Genomic DNA, 11,626 nt, shown 5'->3' on the forward strand with positions numbered 1-11,626 from the left:
TAGAAGAAACTTGAGTAGCCATCGAGGCCAGGAGCCTTATTTCCAGGTATGTCAAACAAAGCTTGCTTCACTTCTTCTTTGGTGAACTTTTGTGTGAGGGTTTCAGCTTGAAGAGAACTCAGAACCGGACCTCTTGCTATGATGCTTTTCACCACTTTCCTTCTATTCTCCATTCTAGATCCCAACAAACTCTGATAATAATCCACAAAAGCATCTGAAACCTGATTCGGTTCAGTTACTCGGAAACCATCCTGATGTTCAATTGAGAAAACTTGATTCTGCCTTACTCTCTGTTTGATGCTAGCATGGAAAATGGCAGTGTTACTATCTCCATTTTGAATCCAACATGCTTTTGCTTTTTGCTGCAGAAAAGAAGTGTAATCCTTCTGCACTTGAATTAATCTGGCTCTAGCTTGAATTTCCTCAGCAATAACAGATTCATCTAATGGGTTCTGATGCACCTCATTTTGTTTTCTGTTTAACTCCTCTCTAGCTTGTATTACTGCCGTGTGAATGTCAGAGTAACCAACTCTATCGATCTCCTTGAAAACAGCCTTGAGAGCTTTGAGCTTGCTAATCACTTGATACATTTTTGTTCCTTCAGTCTTCTTTCTCCAAACCTCTGTGACCTTCTGCTCATACTCAGGGTAACTTTTCCACATTCTAAAATACCTGAAAGGTTTCTTCCCATTCAACCACCTAGGATACAATGAGGAATGCCAGGAGAGTGATCAAAAAAGCCCCTCATTGAGGAAGTTTGCCTCTATATTTTGATAGTGATCAAGCCATGCTTGATTGGCCATGATCCTATCAATTTTGGAGGAAATTCTATCCCTCCACTGCTGCTTGTTTGACCAAGTGAAGAAATTCCTTGTAGACTTTACATCCTCCAATTGACAATAATTCACACAATCTATAAAATCTGTATCAGGGTAGTATTTGACTCTTTGCCCAACTCTCTCCTGTTTAGCCAGAATATCATTAAAATCACCCATTAAGAGCCAGTTCTCCTTAGTAGTCAGCTCCCTGAGATTTTTCCATAGGCTTTGTCTACCATTTTTGTCATTCAAGGCATATATTATAGTAATAAAACTACAATATGTATTATCTACAGTCGTCACCTTTAAATGCATCAATTGACTTGTGCATCTAATGATGTCCACCATATATCTCATTGGATTTCATGCTATTACAATCCTCCCTCCATGATGCCAAGCAATATTTGTTGAGAAACACCAACCTTCAAACACATTTAGGTACAAGGTTTCCAATTTATGAACCTTTACCCTTGTCTCGAGGAGCCCCACCAAACCAACATTCTGAGTCTGAATAAATTGTTTAATGGACCTTTGCTTTTGAATGTTGTTTGCTCCTCGGACATTTCAACTTAGAAACTTATCCATTGCCAAGAGAGGGACCTCCCCTCTCTCCTGTGTTCTCAATGGATCTAAACTCAGACTCTTGAATATCTTCTTACTGTCCACTTTTGTCTTCTACAAGTATGCTGAAAGTATTGTTTGTCTTTGTTACAGCAGCCACCTCTTTTCCTTGCATTCTTTTCCCTTTTGCATCCACCTTGGCCTCAGAAGCATCTTTCCTATTATCCACTTTCACAACCCACTCCTGCTTTGCCTTTGTTTTCTTCTTACAATCATCAGTCAAGTGGCCCATTCCAAAACAGTGCTTACATATAGTAGGCTTCCATTCATAGTTCACCCCCACCTGTATGTTCATATCATGTTCATTGATAAATTCCAACATCCTCGACAAGTCTTGGTCCATTACCACTTCAACCAATACTCTTGGATAGTTAAGCCTTTCCATCTCTTTTGTAACTTCATCAACCATAATTGGCCGCCCCATCTACCCAACAATCTTGAAAAGAGATTTTTGACCCCAATATTTGAGATCCAAATCTTCTAGTTGAATCCATATAGGCACTTGCTGAATGTCTTCCTTCTTATAATTGGTGTTCGGGTCCCATGGCTTCATGATCACAGGTCTCCGATTGAAGAAAATGTATCCCCCATATAAAATTGAATCTCTAATCTCAATTGTGTCAAATCTGATTATGAATATACCATAAGCCAACATCTTGACTTTATCAACTTTCTCACCCCAGAGTCTTTTTGCAAAACCCTCAAGGATGTGCAAGGGATGATTCGATCCAAGAACATAGCACACCAGTGAGGGTGACCAATAGCTCACTTCCTCCACTATTTCTTCCATCACAATCTTAACCTTGTTTCCCTGTCCAGGGCTCTTAAAAGAGCTTTCAAGATTACGAACAATATTGCCAGATCTCAGAACTGGTGGGGTAGTAGACATACCTTTTGCAATTGCACTGTTACATTGATTTTTTGCCTGCACAAAGCTTAGAAAATCCTTCTCAACATCCTCCATTCACTGAATCTCCTTCAAAGAGCTTCGAGGAGACAGTGGAGGCTGGAAAAAGTCATCCAATCCCCTTCTCCCCTGCATCTCTCCAATCGCATCTTCTTCATCATCGGAATGTTCCAGTGGATCGATACCAGTAATCCCCTCCATCTCTTGCGTTTGTTTCTCAGTCAAACCTACCTTCGATCCTTTCTTTCTCACCATCTTCGTTGCAGATTTTGATTTTCCATTATTTTTTGATCTTGTTTTTGCCATAGCATCAGCACGAGCTGGAAGAGCAGAAAACGAGAGAAAATCAAAGCTTTAAGTTTTAACATTTTTATATTAGGGTGCTAGTTTGTTGTTACTAGCCAAAGGGTAATACCTTTGGCTAGTTATTCTTAGAAATTTTGTTAATTTTTTTATTTTTTAGTATTGCTAAGAGCTAGAGTTATGAAGTGTGTGTTAATTTTTAAATTTGTATATTATTTTATTTTGAAGATTGTCATTCTAATATAAGTGTATTTTTTGTTTTGGTGTTGCAATTTTTTCAGTTTTGCTTTGCTCTGAAGACAACTAGTTAATAATGGGAAGGTGTTTTTTCAATGTGATGTGGTGCTATTTGAAGACGTTATAGCTTTATTGTCTTAATTTTCGGGGGCAATTTTGTCCCATGTGGCTCAGGATGAAAATTCTGCAGGTCATTGTTTGGCAAAGCATGCCCTTCGATTAGACGATGAGCTATCTTGGTTCGAGGAGGTGCCGTTGTTGATTGTGGATTGTTGCTTTGATAATTTTGTGTGATTTTGATCACCGCGTCAAAAAAAAATATCTAGAAGTAAATGGGCTTTCTATATGCATCTAAGTCCAAAAGCAAACATATAGGCTCACACAGGTCAAATTGATTTAGATGGACCCTATCATGTTTCTAGGTTTATACAGATGAAAGAAATACAAAATTTACCTGTTACAAATTATTTATAAGATCTATTGACAATTGGACTATGATTAAAATTAGATCATTGGATCTATCAACAAACTAATCATAACAATTTAGATCAAATAAATAATAGGTTTCTTAAAAAAAAGTTTTTGAATAAACAATTTAAATAAAACAAACATTATCCATGTAACAATATGTGAAATAAAATATTTATTACTTATATAATTAATTTATTATTTAACTAACTAACTAAATTTTAAAAATTTGGGGTTGTTGAAACAACCTTAAATATCTTTTCAAAATTTAAAATTCAAACTAATTTTAAAATCTCTAGATTTATTTGAATTATTTTATCAAATTAAATTAAATATCTAATGAGATAAATGATTTGAAAATACCAAAATTAGATATTCTCAATATCATTTTCTAATCTTATAATTTAACAAAATTAAAATAACAAAATAAACCAATCTTAAAATATAGATATGGTTAGGAAATTATTATTTTAAGAATAAAATAATAAACAAATTATAATTATCCAAATTATATGTCAAAATATCTCAAATTAAATATTTTTAAAATTTCTATAAAAATATCTAGGTTATTTAAAATATTTAAAATATTTTTTTTAATGTCTGATAAGTAAAATGATATAATATAACCATAAATACTATTTTTCTAACTTATAATTTATAAACAATTAAATATTTCACAAAATAACAAATTTATGAATTTAAAAATATTATGGTTAGAATATCTATAAAAATATCTAGATTAATTTCTAAATTTATTAATTATTTAATTCATCTTATAAGATAATTTTAATATAATATTTTAAATTAAAAGGATAATGATATCTTTTAATTTAAAATATACATAATATTAAAATATCTAACATTATAATTAAATAATATATAAATATTAAAGAAATTAATAAAATTTTAAAATCTGACCATAATTTAAAAATAAAATAATCAATTTTGAATTTAAACTTCAAAATATCAAAAAATTAATAATAGTCTATTAATAATTAAATATTATTAATTTAGAAAATTTGATATTTAGGTTTAAATGTCAAAAATGATATTTTATTAAGATATTTAAGGTTTGAAATTGGAAAATTTTGAAAACTGACGAAAAATCCCCAAAAATTCGAGTTTTGGTGCTGATGCCCAATAGGAGGCTGCATGTAGCCTCATTCTCGCGCGCAGGAGGCTGCATTGCAACCCTCGTGTGCGTGCAACAGGGTACATGGGCGGGGTAATTGTGTTTGAAGGAGGGGCTTCAGCGAGTTCAGACATCACTTGTCCTAGGCACGCACGCATGCACGTCACCTTGTCCGAGTGACTGGTGTGCGTGCGATTAAGCCTCTCGACACCATTGAACCCGAAAAAAATCAAACCTTCATAACTTTATCAATTTTTATCGAAATCGAGTTTCGTAAAAATTAAAATTGCTTAATATTTCAAAAAGAATCCAAATAAATTATTTTCATGAAATTTTTTTTGTAAATCACATACATTCATCAAATCACACATAAACCAACATGAACATATCCAAATCAACAAATTTAACATATTCATCATTGAAATTCATATTTCATGAAAGTAAATTATTACCATGGTTCTGAGGCCAGTTGTTGGGAATATTTTACCAAGATCTAGATTTACTAATAAGTATGTTTCATTAACATCCTAAATATGAATATCTTTAAAATAATGAAATTAAACACATAAGAGTTTAGAAAACTTTACATTGATTGCAGCGGAATAATATGACTCCTTCTGCTCAGATCTCTTACCCTTCTTCCTTTCTGTCGTAGAGTATTATCAAGATCTGAGCCTGTATCTCTTTCTCTCCTTCGGGTTTGGTTACCACCGTCTTCTGCACTATGATTGAGTACTTTACTTGTTATGTGTGGGCATGACACTCTATCACTAAGGGCAAATTGGTTGAAGAACAATGAAGGAGGGTTCGAAAACTGTATAGAAGGTGTCTCTCATCTACTAGTTGTCTGACAGAGTTAGAAACTAGATTTGGCATATTGAAAAGTGTTGGATGAAATGAGAACATCATGTTCCTTATATAGTGTTTCAACTAGGGATTAAGTTTGAATTATATAGATTGAAAAAGAATAAAATATTGGGCAAAAATGGCTAGAGTGGTCGACCACTTAATGGACAAATCTCTAGTTACAATTTTACCACTTTATTTCAACTAGTTATTCTTCTTTCAATAGTACCATATTTCTAATTTCAATCCTATAAATGCCAGAATTATTTATTTAAACTAATTATCAAATAAAATTATCATTTATATTATTTATTAATTAGACCATGCAAAGTCTTTTAATTAATAAATAGATCCCAAAACCTCTTTTCTTCATAATTAAGTCATTGCTTAGTGAAAATTCATAAATAAGACATATTCTAATTTTAGAATTATAATTGATTAATTAAAACCAATTAACTGAGTCTGGAAGCAGTATTATCTCAACTAGTGAGGGGACCATGGACTTATATAACCGAGCTTCCAATAAGTAAAACAAGAATTTACCAAGTAAATTCTCTAACTTATTAATTTCCCCTTGCGCTACTATAGATTTGGAATTGAATTGCACTCTCAATTATATAAAACGCTCTATATGTACCAAGATGTAGATATGTTATGATTATTCATTGTTACAATCCTAACAGTCAAAGATCCTCTATAGATGATCTACATTGAATATGGACAAATTTATCGTTCTACCATTCAATGTATTTTATTCTTAAAACACTTAGCTACTTATAAATGATATTCAGTAAACTAATATAATTACTGAAATGAGATCTCAACCATTTATCTCTATTCAGCCAAGCTCGAAGAAAATCACCGTTTCACTTCTAAATACTTATAGAAGCTATAGATTCCATATCTATGATTAGCGCTCCCACTCAATTGAACTACTATGTTCCCAAGATGTAAATATCTGCCAGAATGATTGATTAGCTTCCACGAACAACTTGAAGAACATGAATAATGCAACTAAGCTGAACCTAACTATATCAGGATTAAGATCCATAGACCTAAGATCAACTAGTGATATTGACTTAGAAATATATAACAGTTTGTTTATGACATCTTATCCAAAATCAATATCGGTCCAATCCAATGTATACTCTATACATCCGATGCTGGTATACTTTGCCAATGCCCTGAAAAGGACATAACACTTATCCAAGGTGTAAGTGTACCTTATTGCCGATTATCTTGTCAGTCTAAATCCAGTGAACTGACAAATCATGAGAATTAAACTTTTGAACATATAATCATGATTATATTCCACTGTGCTGACGACACTATAATCATGAACAAATGTATATATATGTATATGTTCTGGACTTAATAGAATTTATACATAAAAAATAATTATGAAATAAATGATGTGAACCATGCAACATATTAATTAGTAAATCTGATTATATTGAAATAAGTTTTATTAGGGCACAAAATCCAACATAATGATATAGGTGTGGTATGCTTAAAGGTTATATATGTTCAGGGGCGGACGTACATTACTCTATATAGGGGCCATTGCCCCCTCATAATATATATATATATATGTGCTTAGAGGATTTTCAATAGAGTGCTAAGAAAGTGGTGTATTGCTATATTTTAACACACTTTAAAAAAATACTACTTTATTGATGTTCTAAAAAGTGTGCCAAATTTGGCACATGCTAAAAATTGTGCCAAATTTGGCACAAGATATAGCATTGTGCCAAATTTGGCCCACAATAAATTCTACCTTTTTTATTTACTATAGTGCCACTAATTATTATGATTCATTGACTTTTACATAACTTTATCTTCTTTATTTACTATATTACCATTATTTAAGCAATAAAAAAGTAAAAAATAATAATATTTGTATATTTTCAATACAATATAAATGATGATCAATATAATTATAGTTTTTTTTACATCTTTACATTAGAGAAATATAATACAAACTGAATTTTTGTGCCAAATTTAACATAAATTTTACATTTTACATTGAAGATGGTCTTAAGTTTATACATGTAAACTAATTTATTTTGCTAATTATTGTATGGCACTCTTTTGAAAAAGTCAAATTAAAATTTATAAATATTAACTTCCTTTTTGTTGATATGTATTTACCTTTATTTAGTTATTTATTTATTTTATATGACAAATGTTTATTTTCTTTCTTTAAAGCATTTACTTTTTCTTTTTAGTAATATTGATTTTTTTAACAAGACATACTACTTCAATTTTTTTTTTTTTTTGAAGTACCACTTCAAATTTTTTAATTGTGTATAATGATAACTTTTATTCTTACACTTTTAGAATTACCACGAAATGATCTTTTTCAGCTATGGATATAGTAAAAATTACATTTTACAATAAAATGAAAAATAAATATTTAAGTAGTTGTTTGCTAGTATTATATATTGAAAAAGAGAAATCATAAAAAAAAAGAGAAATTTGCGACTAAACCTTCCCAACTATAATTTTACTTGCACTTAACCCTCTAACCTCAAATTTTGGTGGTAAAACCCTCCAAACTGCTAAACCATTATCAAATTTAAGGTGTCATCCATTTATCTTAGTTAATTGCTGACATGGACTGCCTACGTGTACCATTATGTACATGTGGCACATTTATATTAGTCCACCTAATATAATGATTCAAAAATTATAAAAAAAATATTTTTCAGAATTTATTTTAAAATTAAAAAGAATAATTTAAATTTACAAAATTATTAATAAATTAATGAATAATTTTTTTATTTAATTTTTTATTTTTTTTCCTAATTTTCTCTTTCTCTCTCTTTCCCACTCTCTCTCCATGACCCTTCTGTTGGGTTTTATGCCCTAAAAAAAACTCATTTCAATATAATCAGATTTACTTATTAATATAGATCAGAAATAACATTTAATGTTGCATGGTTCACATGATTTATTTCATGATTATATGTACATAATGTATGAATTCTATTTAAGTCCAGAACATATCAATTTGTTAATGATTATAGTGTTGTCAACACAGTGGAATATAATCTTAATTATATGTTCGAAAGTTTATTCCCTGATTTGTTAGAACACTGGATTTAGACTGACTTGGAAGACACTAGTGATTAAAATCCATTGTGAGTTTAAACAAGTAATGGATTGTCAAGATAAGAAACTAAGAAGAAAAGCCAAGAGAACTATGGTTTAATCCATTCAAATGGAGTAACCTAAATTTTTCTATTACAAGGACATAAAAGGAAACTTTCGTTAATAAGTCTATTCAATGGACTTAACAAAACTTCCTGTTCCTAGTATTACAGGTTTGATTTTATCTAAACCTATGGCTTGTGGTATACCTGGTTAATTACTTACTCTAATGCAAGCAACTTACTTTAGTAAGATGCTGAAGCATTTTCTTTCTAATGGCAATCTATAGAAGCTTCTCGACTTCTAGGCATAGATTTTATTTATCTAAGGAAAAGTCTCAACTATTCCAGAAAAGATAAAGCCATGAAAGAATTTCTTATATCAACAGTGAGAGGTCTCAGATATGCTTTAGTATGCCTTAGACCAGACACCTGTTGTTGAGTGGGAGTAATGAGTAAGTATCATATTAATCCAGGAGAGGAACATTGGAAGACAATCAAGTAAATCTTAAGATTAAGAAGAGGAACTATATGTTAGTCAATAAGGGTGTGTTTAAAACTCTTAGACTACACCACATCAGATTTCAAGACTTGCCTTTGTGTTAGAAAGTCTGCTGATAAGATGGTGATTACTCTGGGGGTGGAATAGTGATTTTGGAGAAGTGTAAAAACCTATATGAAGTCTCTAGGTCTACCAGAAAGGGACTGAATGTTAAAGTTGCAGGAAAGGTACTTATTCAGTCTAAGGAAAGTTCTATACATTTTGGCACCATTCCAAATTGCCTAAACTACTAGTGTTATTTCCTGATTAACCAAAAGTAGTTGCCAAAGGTATAGAATCCAGTATCCCAAAAGAGTAGACATATAGAGAGGAATTTCACATTATCAATGATTTTGTGATTAAGGAAGAGTAATGGTGGAGAACAGGTTGTGTTTAATTCAACCTGTCAGATCCTATTACGAGGAGTTTACTACTACTACACTTGACTTGTATATCAAGGTGTTGAGATTATTTGAAATGCACATTTTGTTTTATATTAGTGCAAGTGGGAGTTTGTTGGGTTTTATGCCCTAAATAAAACTCATTTCAATATAATCAGATTTACTTATTAATATAGATCAGAAATAACATTTAATGTTGCATGGTTCACATGATTTATTTCTTGATTATATGTACATAATGTATGAATTCTATTTAAGTCCAGAACATATCAATTTATTAATGATTATAGTGTTGTCAACACAGTGGAATATAATCTTAATTATATGTTCGAAAGTTTATTCCCTGATTTGTCAGAACACTGGATTTAGACTGACATGGTATAATTAGCGATAGGTATTCTTACACCTTGGATAAGTGTTATGTCCTTTCCAGGACATTGGCAAAGTTTACCAGCATCGGATGTATGGAGTATACATCGGAAGGGACCGATATTGAACTTTGATCGGATATATTAGAATTTACCGTAATATCTATTCAATTCAATATCACTTGTTGATCCTAGATCAAATGATCTTAATCCTGATATGATTAGGTTCCATCTCAAGAGTGTTATTCGTGTTCTTTGATTTGTTAGTTAAGCCTACTTTTGGGTCAGGGTGATACGTACATTTTGGGAACACGGTAGTGCAATTGAGTGGGAGCGCTAACATAAATATGGAATCTATAGCTTCTATCTGGCGAATAGAAAGTAAAGGATGATTTCCTTCGAGCTTAACCAAACGAAAATAAATGGTGGAGATCTCATTTCACTTAGCTGAAATATCATTTATACAGGGTTAAGTGTTTTAAGGATAAAATACATTGTAGGGTGTTACGGTAATTTAATCCCTTTACAGTGTAAATCATCTATATAGAGGATCATTGATCACATTAGGGTTATAACAATGGATAACTAATGACGTGTCTACATCGTGGAACATATAGAGCATTCTATATACTGAGAGTGCAATCCTAAGTTCTATGCGTGGATTCAACGAAGAATTAATAAGTCAGTGAATTTAAGATATAGATTCTTGATCTGCTTATTGGAAGCTCGGATATATAGACCCATGGTCCCCATACTAGTTGAGACCATACTGCTTGTAAGACTCAGTTAATTGATTTTAATTAATCAATTATAATTTTAAAGTTAGACTATGTCTACTTTATGAATTTTCACTAAGCAAGGGTAAAATTGTAAAGAAAAGAGATTCTAGGTTTATTTATTAATTAAGAGACTTTATATGTCTAATTAATAAATATATTAAATGACAATATTATTTAATAATTAATTTTTAGTTGTTAAATAATTATAATTGGCATTTAAATGGTTGAATTTGAAAATTGGCGTTTTTGAGAAAATCAGATGCAGGAATGATAAAACAGCAAAATTGCATAAGTGAGGCCCATTATCCAAGGCCCATAGTCGACCACACTTATAGGCTTTTATCATTTATTTTTTTTATTATTTTAATGCCAAATAATTCTAACTTAAACCTAGGTAGTTACCTATAAATAGATAGTGATGGCTCTCATTCACACTTAACTTTGAGAACTTTGTCAGATGAAATTGAGCCTCCTATTCTCTATAGCCGAAACCACTTCCCTCTTCTTTTCTTCTCTAAATTTTGAATCCCTTGAGTGAATGAGTGAGTGCCCACACATATCAAGTGGTATCTCAGTCATAGTGTGTAAGACTGTGGAAAACCATCTAACAAGAAGGAGAATCAGCATCAAAGGAAGGAGAGAAAGAGATCCAGGTTCAGATATTGATAATGCTCTGCTACAGAATGGAATCAAGGGCTAGATATCTGAACGGAAGGAGTCATTATATTCTGCTGTACCCAATGTAAGGTTTCATAAACTTTATATGTGTTTATTTCATTGTTTTAGAATTCATATTAGGATGTTAATGAAACATACTTGTTAGTAAATCTAGATCCTGGTAAAATATATCCAACACCTTCTTCTTCCTTCCAAGATCTGAAAAGCTCCTTTGAACCCTTAATTTTTGCTTTCTCTTTTTGATTTCAATTTCAACACTTTGACTGCCACTGGATTTTCTTTGTCCTTGTCCATGTAACCCTTGTAAACTCTTCCGTACCCACCATCTCCGATGTTGATGTCGGAGAATAAGAAACAGAGACCCTCTTTTGAGGA

The sequence above is a fragment of the Cannabis sativa genome, chromosome 7, assembly GCF_029168945.1.
Source record: "Cannabis sativa cultivar Pink pepper isolate KNU-18-1 chromosome 7, ASM2916894v1, whole genome shotgun sequence".
Taxonomy (NCBI): Eukaryota; Viridiplantae; Streptophyta; class Magnoliopsida; order Rosales; family Cannabaceae; genus Cannabis; species Cannabis sativa.